We start from the raw sequence: 8,741 nt of genomic DNA, 5'->3' as shown, positions 1-8,741 counted from the left end.
AGTCGATTTTTTACTATTCATTCGCCGCATTTGAACTACAATCTTTGCATTTGGTTGAAAGAATGCTTAAACCTCCATAACTTCCGCAAATGTATCCGAATCGCTTTGAAACTCTCACAAATGACTTTATGGATCCCAATGTTTGCAATTTATGTAAAACTTGACCCGAGGTGGGCTCGCAAGTCCCGAGACTTCCCTTATTTGATTTGTTTGACTCAGTTTCGTATGATATGAAAATGGAAACGTTTGCCTATGACTCTAAAGTCCGTTTGAAATGTCCTATAATGTTGTTTGAACGTTCATTACTGTGAATGACACTAAGTTTTTCCGAAAACGACCTACGGCGTGTTTTTCGAAAAAATTGATAAACTAAATGTCCGTAACTTTGATATATTAGTTCTGATTAACTCGATACTCATTTTAAGCCTTCTGAGGCTAATGTAAAGGTATATGAAATTATGTGTCGAGTCTTGGAATTTACTTTTAATATGCATATGGTTTCGCACTACTGCGCTCGTGCCAATGGTTATGATTCCATTCGCCGGTACCGGGCCGGTTTTGTGATCGTGCGCTTTATGACACATTCGGCAATGATGTGTTACGGTTTTCGAGACCTCGCCATAGGGTCGGTTACCATTTATGGTGTTATGATGTGATATGGCATCCCGATGATTTGATGTGTGTGATGTTATGATGTGTTCGGAGATGTACGGAGATTTGAAAACTTCTGGAGTATGATGTGTTGTGGCACCAGCGTCGGGGGTGACCACGTTCCTGAGCCTTATGCATGATTTTTATTTGCATTCGACATTTGCATTCCGCGGGTTTGATGTTACTCGTATTTGTTTCGTATCTTCGACCTGATTTGGTTTTTGTACTCTAAACATACTCGCACTTCTTTCGTGTGACCCCCTTTCTTCGGGGTTTTTGAGCGTTTCATGCCCGCAGGTACAGACGCTCGGTTGGGTGATCCTCCGGTTTAGGCTTCCCATTCTGCTATTTTGGAGTGCTCCCCTCGATCCGGAGCCCACATTTGGTATATATGTTTTGCTATGTATATTCTGTACATTTGTGACTGTTTGGGTACGGCGGGGCCCTGTCCCGTCATATGTTCGTATGTTCTGTCTGTTTGTAGAGGGGGTCGTAGTCATATTTGTTGGTCATGGGTCCGTTCGTTATGTATGTGATTCTTCTTGCGTCCTTAAGCGGCCCGTATGCTACTATAGCCGATATGGCCCACATGTTTGTATGTATGTGTACGTACGGGCGATGTGCATTCCGCCGCCTTTGATTTTGATATGATGATTTTGCACGGCGACCGCTTAGGATGGCATTCGTTTCTGTATTTGTATGACGTCTGCTATCAGTTATCGGTACGAGTAATGTCTATTGAATCTGGATATGTCCTAATATGACAATTTGGTTCGTAAGTTTGTTTGGGTGCCTAAGTAGGGCACCAGTCACGGCCCACGGGGCTGGGTCGTGACAAAAGTGGTATTAGAGCGGTTTGTCCTCGGAATGTCTACAGGCCGTGTCTCGTAGAGTCTTGTTTATCGGTGTATTGTGCACCACATCTATAAACAGGAGGCTACAGGACATCTAGGATGTTACCTTTCTTTGGATCTTAGATCGTGCGTGATGCTATTAAGATGACTCTTTTCGATCGATTGTTATATTTTTCGGTAATGCCTCCGAAGAAGGCAACGGCCGCCCGAAGGGCAAGGTGTGGCAGAGACTAGTCGGGCGCCGAGAGTTACACGGGCTCGTGCTCGACTACGCCGTGTGTGTACTTCGGTCGTAGGGTTCGGCCCGCTCCACCACCGTGATGCCGAGCAGGTCCCTCAGCGCCCCCAGCTCCCCGCCGGGGCGTAGGATAGGACGTTGAGGGAGGCGGTACAGTTACTGACGACTTTGGTAGCGGGACAGGCTCGTGACGCGGTCCAAGAGGTGGTGACGATGACAGGCGTAATAGCCTGAGGGTCCGCGGTTTCTTGACATGTAGCCCCCCCCCCCCCCCGAGTTTTTTCGGTCTAAGCCCGACAGGACCCCCATGATTTCATTCGGCGATGCGACGCTCATTGGGACCGGTCGGGGCTTCGAGACCGAGTCCGTTGAGTTAGCCTCGCACGAGTTACGGGATATTGCTCTTAATTGGTACGAGTCCCGGGAACTATCCGGGGGTGAGGGTGCTCCCCGGGCCTACGGGACGAGTTCACGTTCGCTTTTCTCCGCCACTTCTTGCCCCCGGAGTTGCGGAGGGTGAGAGTTGATAGATTTTTGCAGATAAACCAAAGGGGACGGAGTGTTCGTGAATATAATCTGGAGTTTGATTCCCTGGCCCGATATGCACCTGCCTGTTATAGCCCGTATATTGTACGTTTGGAAATTCCAAAGTCGTCGTGGAAAGTTAAGGGCGAGACCATTTTCAGAAATTATCTTAATGAGCGAGTTGTTATAAATATTATTTATGACTATTATTAGTATGGAAATATTGTGAAAGGTTAAGGGCAAGAAGAGAAATTCACTAAATGGGCCGTGGAAATAATGCGGAAGGTTAGGGACAAAATGGTAATATTGAGGAATGTCGAGGGGTAAAACGGGAATTTCACATGAGTTTCATGAAAGTTCCAAGAGGGGCATATTGGCCATGTGACAAAAAGAAAAAAAAAGGGAAAGAAAATAATAATAATAATAAGATGACAAAATTAAGTCATCTTTTCTAGAAAATTTAAGGAAAAATCTAGAGAGAGGCATGTGCCTCTCACATGATTGTGGAATTATATATATGAGAGAAGACTTCATTTTAGTTCAAGAAATTGGAGAGAATGGATGAAAAAAAAAAAGAAGAAAAAGAAGACAACAATACCAAAGGCCATTCGACCATGAAGGATTGAGCAAGAACCTTGAGAGAAAAATTGTTCAAAAATTATTTCCTACTAATTGGAAGGTCCCTAGCAAGATGAAGTGGTTATTGGAGCAAGAAAAACATCTATTCTTGCAAATTCACAAGCTTGGTCAAGTGAAGAAGTTGGAAAAGAAAGGTAAGCCTTGATTCCTTTTTATATGTTATGAAGGGCTCATATATGTTATAGTGTGTAGAAAAGGATAAAACTTATGAAAATATGGAAGTTTGCATGGTATTGGTATGTATGCATGTGTGTGGTGTGCATCTAGATGTGGCATAAGCAAACGAATCAATTTCATGTCATGCTCTAGTTGTGGTTGTTATGAACTCTATATGGGAAATGAAAGCTTGATGATTTTGGTTGAAGCGGTGATTTTGGATATGGGGCCGTGTGTGTGTGTTATGTGTGGAGATGATGGAACAACTTTTATATAGTATGTTAATTGATGTGGTTATGTAATTTGTGATGGAAATGGAAATTTGATAACTTAAATTGATGTTGGAATTGTTATGGGCTGATTTGGAAGCGAATATAATGTTAGTGTCGTTTCTCTATTTATGAGTATAATGTTGCTAATGTGTGTATTGTTGAGGAAGTTATGAATTTGGAAGATAAAAAAAATGTGTTGGTGATATTGTTTGTTGAAGTTGGAGAATTCGGATAGTATGAAATCATTATGGATATTGTAAGTATTGTTGCAATAATTGTTGGTACTGTCGTTGTTGATCTGTTGGCCGAGTTCCATTCTCGGATTTTCAAATATGGCCGAGATAGAATCTCGGGAGGCTATATGTATAGGGGAAATGCAAACGAAATTTCGGTAGCCAAACATGAATTTAAGTTGAACTCTTGGAAGCTACAACTCACAATTGGTAAACATGACCATTTGTAGATTTTGAAGAAAACGGGATTCGCATTTGGAGAAGCAAGAAGCGGAAAAGGTATGTAAGGCTTACCCTTTCTTTCTCTTGGCATGTCCTAGATATACTAGGCTTGAATTTGGACCGGGGATAACTCCATATACTTCGGAATCCACGTCCGAAATTGCCCCTTTTTCTTTCAGTAGAATTGAATTAATTATGTTGCTAATGGTTGGAAAAGTTGTCTGAACACCTAGAACTTGAACTAATGGGACCCGACTACCTTAAAACTATCACGAGTGATATTATGAAGTGTAAAATACGTAACTTGGGTATGCCACCTCATTTGACCCGAAGTGGGCCCACAATCCCCGAGACCTATGTATATTGCTCTACTTGCCTTAGTTCCGTACGATAAATAATGAAAACCTTTGGCTAATGTTCTGAGTTTGTTATAAGTATTTGGTAATTCAGATGTGAGTATTCCAAAGTTCGGCTACTCGTATAAACGCTCCAAAACATCCGACTTGAATATTTTGATATAAGCATTCTGATATAAATTATTCTGATATAAATACTCTGATACAAGTATTCGGGTATAAGCCTTCCAATATGAGAATTTCGACCTAATCAATACGTTATGAACATTTGGTATAAGTACGTTGACACGAGTATTCTGATATAAGTATTTTGTTATAAGTATTCGGACGTGAGTCTTCTGATCTTAGTATTTTGATATAAGCATTCTCTGTAAGACTTAATGTTCTTCATGTACGATCCCGGATCGCTTAAAAAGTCCGAAGAGGCTTCTGTATTTCAAACGCTCATGACTTCCCGATACTAATTTGGAAGAACCCGAAATTCGTTTCTGAGCCTTCGAATGTCGGTAAATGTATGTATTCATTGAGTCTGGATTTATGTGCATATGGTTTCTCACGACTCTGCTCGTGCATGACCCAATGTATCTTTCACTGCGTCCCGGGCCAGGTTCTGTTATGTTCTTGTGCGTACTCCACCTCGCGATTCAAAACCGCGTCCCGGCCGGTTCGTTATCGTGCTCTTCCTCCGCATTGTTCACCGCGTCCCTCATCAAAGCGGCCGAGCTCGTTTATGCATATGATATTATGATCGATGATGTGGGGACGGTGGCCAGGATGGCATATGATCTGTCATTCACCGCGTCCCGTATATGAGGGCGGGTTCTCGTTTCGCGTCCTCACCGAGGGCAATCAACATCGCATATGCTTATGATAATATATGATCCGTTATACATAATCTGTGGTCCGAAAATAAGCATTTTGATATTCTGGACACTCGATGACGATTTTGTAAGTCGACTTCTCTCGATTTTGATAAGGCTCGCCTATTATGCCTCCGTATTCGATTTTGGATTATGAATCGGTCATATACATCCCAATACGTTCCGGCTCGTTCACGGATCCGAATTCAAGTACGTCTGACTCTGATACGTGTCTGTTCGACATAGCTCTGTACGTCTACGTCTGATATATGACATCATCTTAGTATTCTGTACATTTGATATTTCGTCCGATATATGACCTCGTCTGAGCATTCTGTACGTTCTGTACTCCGTCTGACGTGTGACATCTCCGGTACACTCTGTATTTCCTGCACCTCTTCGGACATACGATCTGGGATTGTAAAATAAGCATTTTGGTACTCTGGTTGACCTACTTACTTTCGATACCTTTTTCAACTCATATGAGACATGTATGGATTGTGTCCGAAAGGTAAGCGTCCGGTATTCGAGTAGTGTATGTACACGGCGATTCGATGCAAGCTATAGTTCTCGTTACTCCGTACATGCCTTACATGCTCGCACATTTTCATACCGACCCCATTTCTTCGGGGTTGCGTTTCATGCCGCGCGGGACACACACACACACACATAAAAGATGTTCACGGGAGATGGCAACACTCCATTTTCCGGATAAGTCGAGTTTGTCCGTTATGATTTCGGATACGTGTTAGAGACTTTGCAGACAGCGTCGTGGGTATTGGTTGTCGGTCTGTAAGTGGCTTCGTTAGCCGATATGTCGGTCCGTGCTGTGTATTGAATTTTGTATGATTATGATTTTGTTCGATTTGAAGGTTACGAGAAAGAATATTTCTGAAAAAATTTTTTGCTATGTATTTTATCTAATTTGGTTTAAAAAAGTTTGGCGTGATTCGTATGCGAGAAGAGTCCGAGGGTTCGCTCGGCCCTAATTTTTTTTCGGGTGCCATCACACCCCAAAAATTGTGACCATAGGATATGGCTAATCGGATGCACCGGTACGTGATGGGATTAGATAGCTACTTGGTTGATAGTTGCATGGCGATGGCGGCGTGCGGACATTCGCCGATCTACTTTTTCTTCGCAATGGTATGGAAGACGGCGGGGGAAGAGCAACACCGGCGGGGATTATGACGCCGGGCGCGGGATATTTTGGAGAGTCCCAAGGCGGGCCCTCGGCATTCATCCGGTGGATATTTCCCTCCGTTAGGCCGGCATAATGACCTTCGGCGATTTGATGGCGTATAACCGTACGGGACGTCTTAAGAGTTCCGAGCCTCGTCGGCCAAACATGCGAGTGACCCGGTCGACTAGGCCACCTATGCCCCCGTGTTCGTATTGTGGGAGATCGCACCCGGGGAGTGCTATTAATCTTTTTTTTCTTGATGAATATTATGTAGATAGACTTATATTCCATTATATTACGTGATTTGTCATCTCTCCTTCGTGCGCGTTGGGGCGAAGTAAGGTAAAAATCCGCGGCAAGGCCGTGGCGGGGGTTCGATTTGAGAACCGCATATATGCTTTGACTAGTCGGCAGGACCCAGAGGCACCACCGAACGTGGACCCAGGTATATTATTAATCTTTTCTTGATGAATATGTGTATTGATAGACTTATATTCCATTATATTACGTGATTTTCTTCTCCTGTGTGTTGGTAAAAGTAAGGTAAAAAAAAAAAAAATTTTGATCCCGATTAGTCCTAGAATTTCGTAACAAAGGTTGTATGAGGGAGTGGACGTGACCATCCCAGCGTTAAGACACTAAAATGCCTTAAAGTTTCGAGGTTAAGCGTGTCGCCGAGCAATTCTGGGATGGGTGACCCCCCTGGGAAGTGTGCTAAGGTGATAAATGAAAGATGCACATCTGTGGTATTATAAATGAATTGGGGTAAGATGTAAGGTAAGTTGAGATGATATGTTGAGGTAGGACTAGCTACGAAAGTATGGTTGAGGTAGGCTAAACGAAGCGTCGGCAGGGGAAGTTTTTATAAATCACTGAAGCATTAGTGGAAGTGGTCTGATTTCAATCAAACTTCCGTTTGTTATACTTCCGCACCTTTGATTTTGATGAGTCCCCGTTTATGATACCTCTGTAATTCTGAATCTGATTACGTTTCTGTCCGATATATCTCTGTACGTCCGACTCTGATTACAAATCTGTCTGATACTTCTCTGTACGTCTGATTCTGATCACGGATCTGTCTGGTATACTTCCATACGTCTGACTCTGACTACGGATTTATCCGATATAGTTCAGTACATCTGACTCTGATTATGGGTTTGTCCGATATGCTCCTGTGCGTCTGGCTCTGATTACGAACCTGTTTGATATAACGTATGCTATGCTTTTGTACTTCTGATTCCGGATATGACTCCGTCTGACATCCGTCCGATCTTCTGGTTCTGATGAAGATTCTCTTCGCTATATATCTTATTTGAGATTGTACGAGCCGCTAGACTAATAAGTATTCCGAACAACCCTAGTATGGTAATATCGGACAAGGATAAGAGGAGTTAGAAAACGAATACCCTTACAAGTACTTTGATCAAATACGAGTACGGAACTGGCAAGAGGACCTCCCCGACTTATCATGTTTCCCCACGTGGTTTAAAATTCGAGGACGAATGTTCTAAAGGGGGGGAGGATGTTATATCCCGTGTTTTTGCACATTCGGGAAATTTGGACACAATGGTGATTTGTAAGAATAAGGCCATGCTTTGACTTTATGTGGTGTGTATGTTGTTACTTATGGAAAATATTGATACGAGAACACTGGAGAAGGCCTAAGGGCAAAATTGGAACTTTGAAAATTTGTTTCGGGAATTGCAAAATATGATTCATGAAGAATTGGGCTAGAAAAAAAAATAAGAAAGTGAAGCCCAAGTATAAGGGGTGGCCGGCCAACAAGGGTTGGCCCAAGCCCATGGTACATGGAGATCATGTGACCATTTAATCAATTAAGAGGATATATATGTGATCATGCTTAGAATCTTCAAGAAAAATCAAGCAAAAGAAGAGAAAAAAAAAAAAAAAAAAGAGCCGTCGGCTCCAAGAGAGAAAAGAAGGAGGAGAAAAAAAAAATTCCAAGCTCTTTTGTTCCATCTAAAAATCTTGTTCTTCTTGAATTCTTAACAAGCTCAAGACGCTCTCCGACGTGGTATAATTGGTTTGGCGGGAGAACCACGTTTGCGGCGAGTTGAAATTTCAAGAAAAAGGTAAGAATCTTGTTCTTTTGTGTTATGGAAGATGTATATATGTTATAATGATTGGAATGGAATGAGAATTATGAAAATTGTGTTGTGTGTGCATGGGCGTGTGTGTGTGTGAAGAGGGGGTGTGGCCGTGAGCCATAGTAAGGAAGGAGGAAGGTGAATTAAATTTTATTTGGCTTGTTAGTAGTGTCATTATGATATTTGTGACGTAAATGAAGACTTAAACAATTCGAGACGGCATTGAAATTGGTTGTATGTGATTATGGGGAATTATATATTTTGATAAGGTCTTTATATGATTATAAAAGTAAAGATCTAAAGTGTGAATTAATGTTGTTGTTAATGAACTTGGAGGAAGACAATATAATTTTGTAGTTTGGTTGCATTTGTAGAAGTTTGGCGTGGTTTAGAGTTTGATGGAAATTTTGCATATTTTGTGGAATAATAAGAAATGTGTCCGAA

This window comes from Lycium ferocissimum, chromosome 1 (assembly GCF_029784015.1).
Source record: "Lycium ferocissimum isolate CSIRO_LF1 chromosome 1, AGI_CSIRO_Lferr_CH_V1, whole genome shotgun sequence".
Classification (NCBI taxonomy): domain Eukaryota; kingdom Viridiplantae; phylum Streptophyta; class Magnoliopsida; order Solanales; family Solanaceae; genus Lycium; species Lycium ferocissimum.
Note: the sequence above shows the minus strand (reverse complement) of the source record.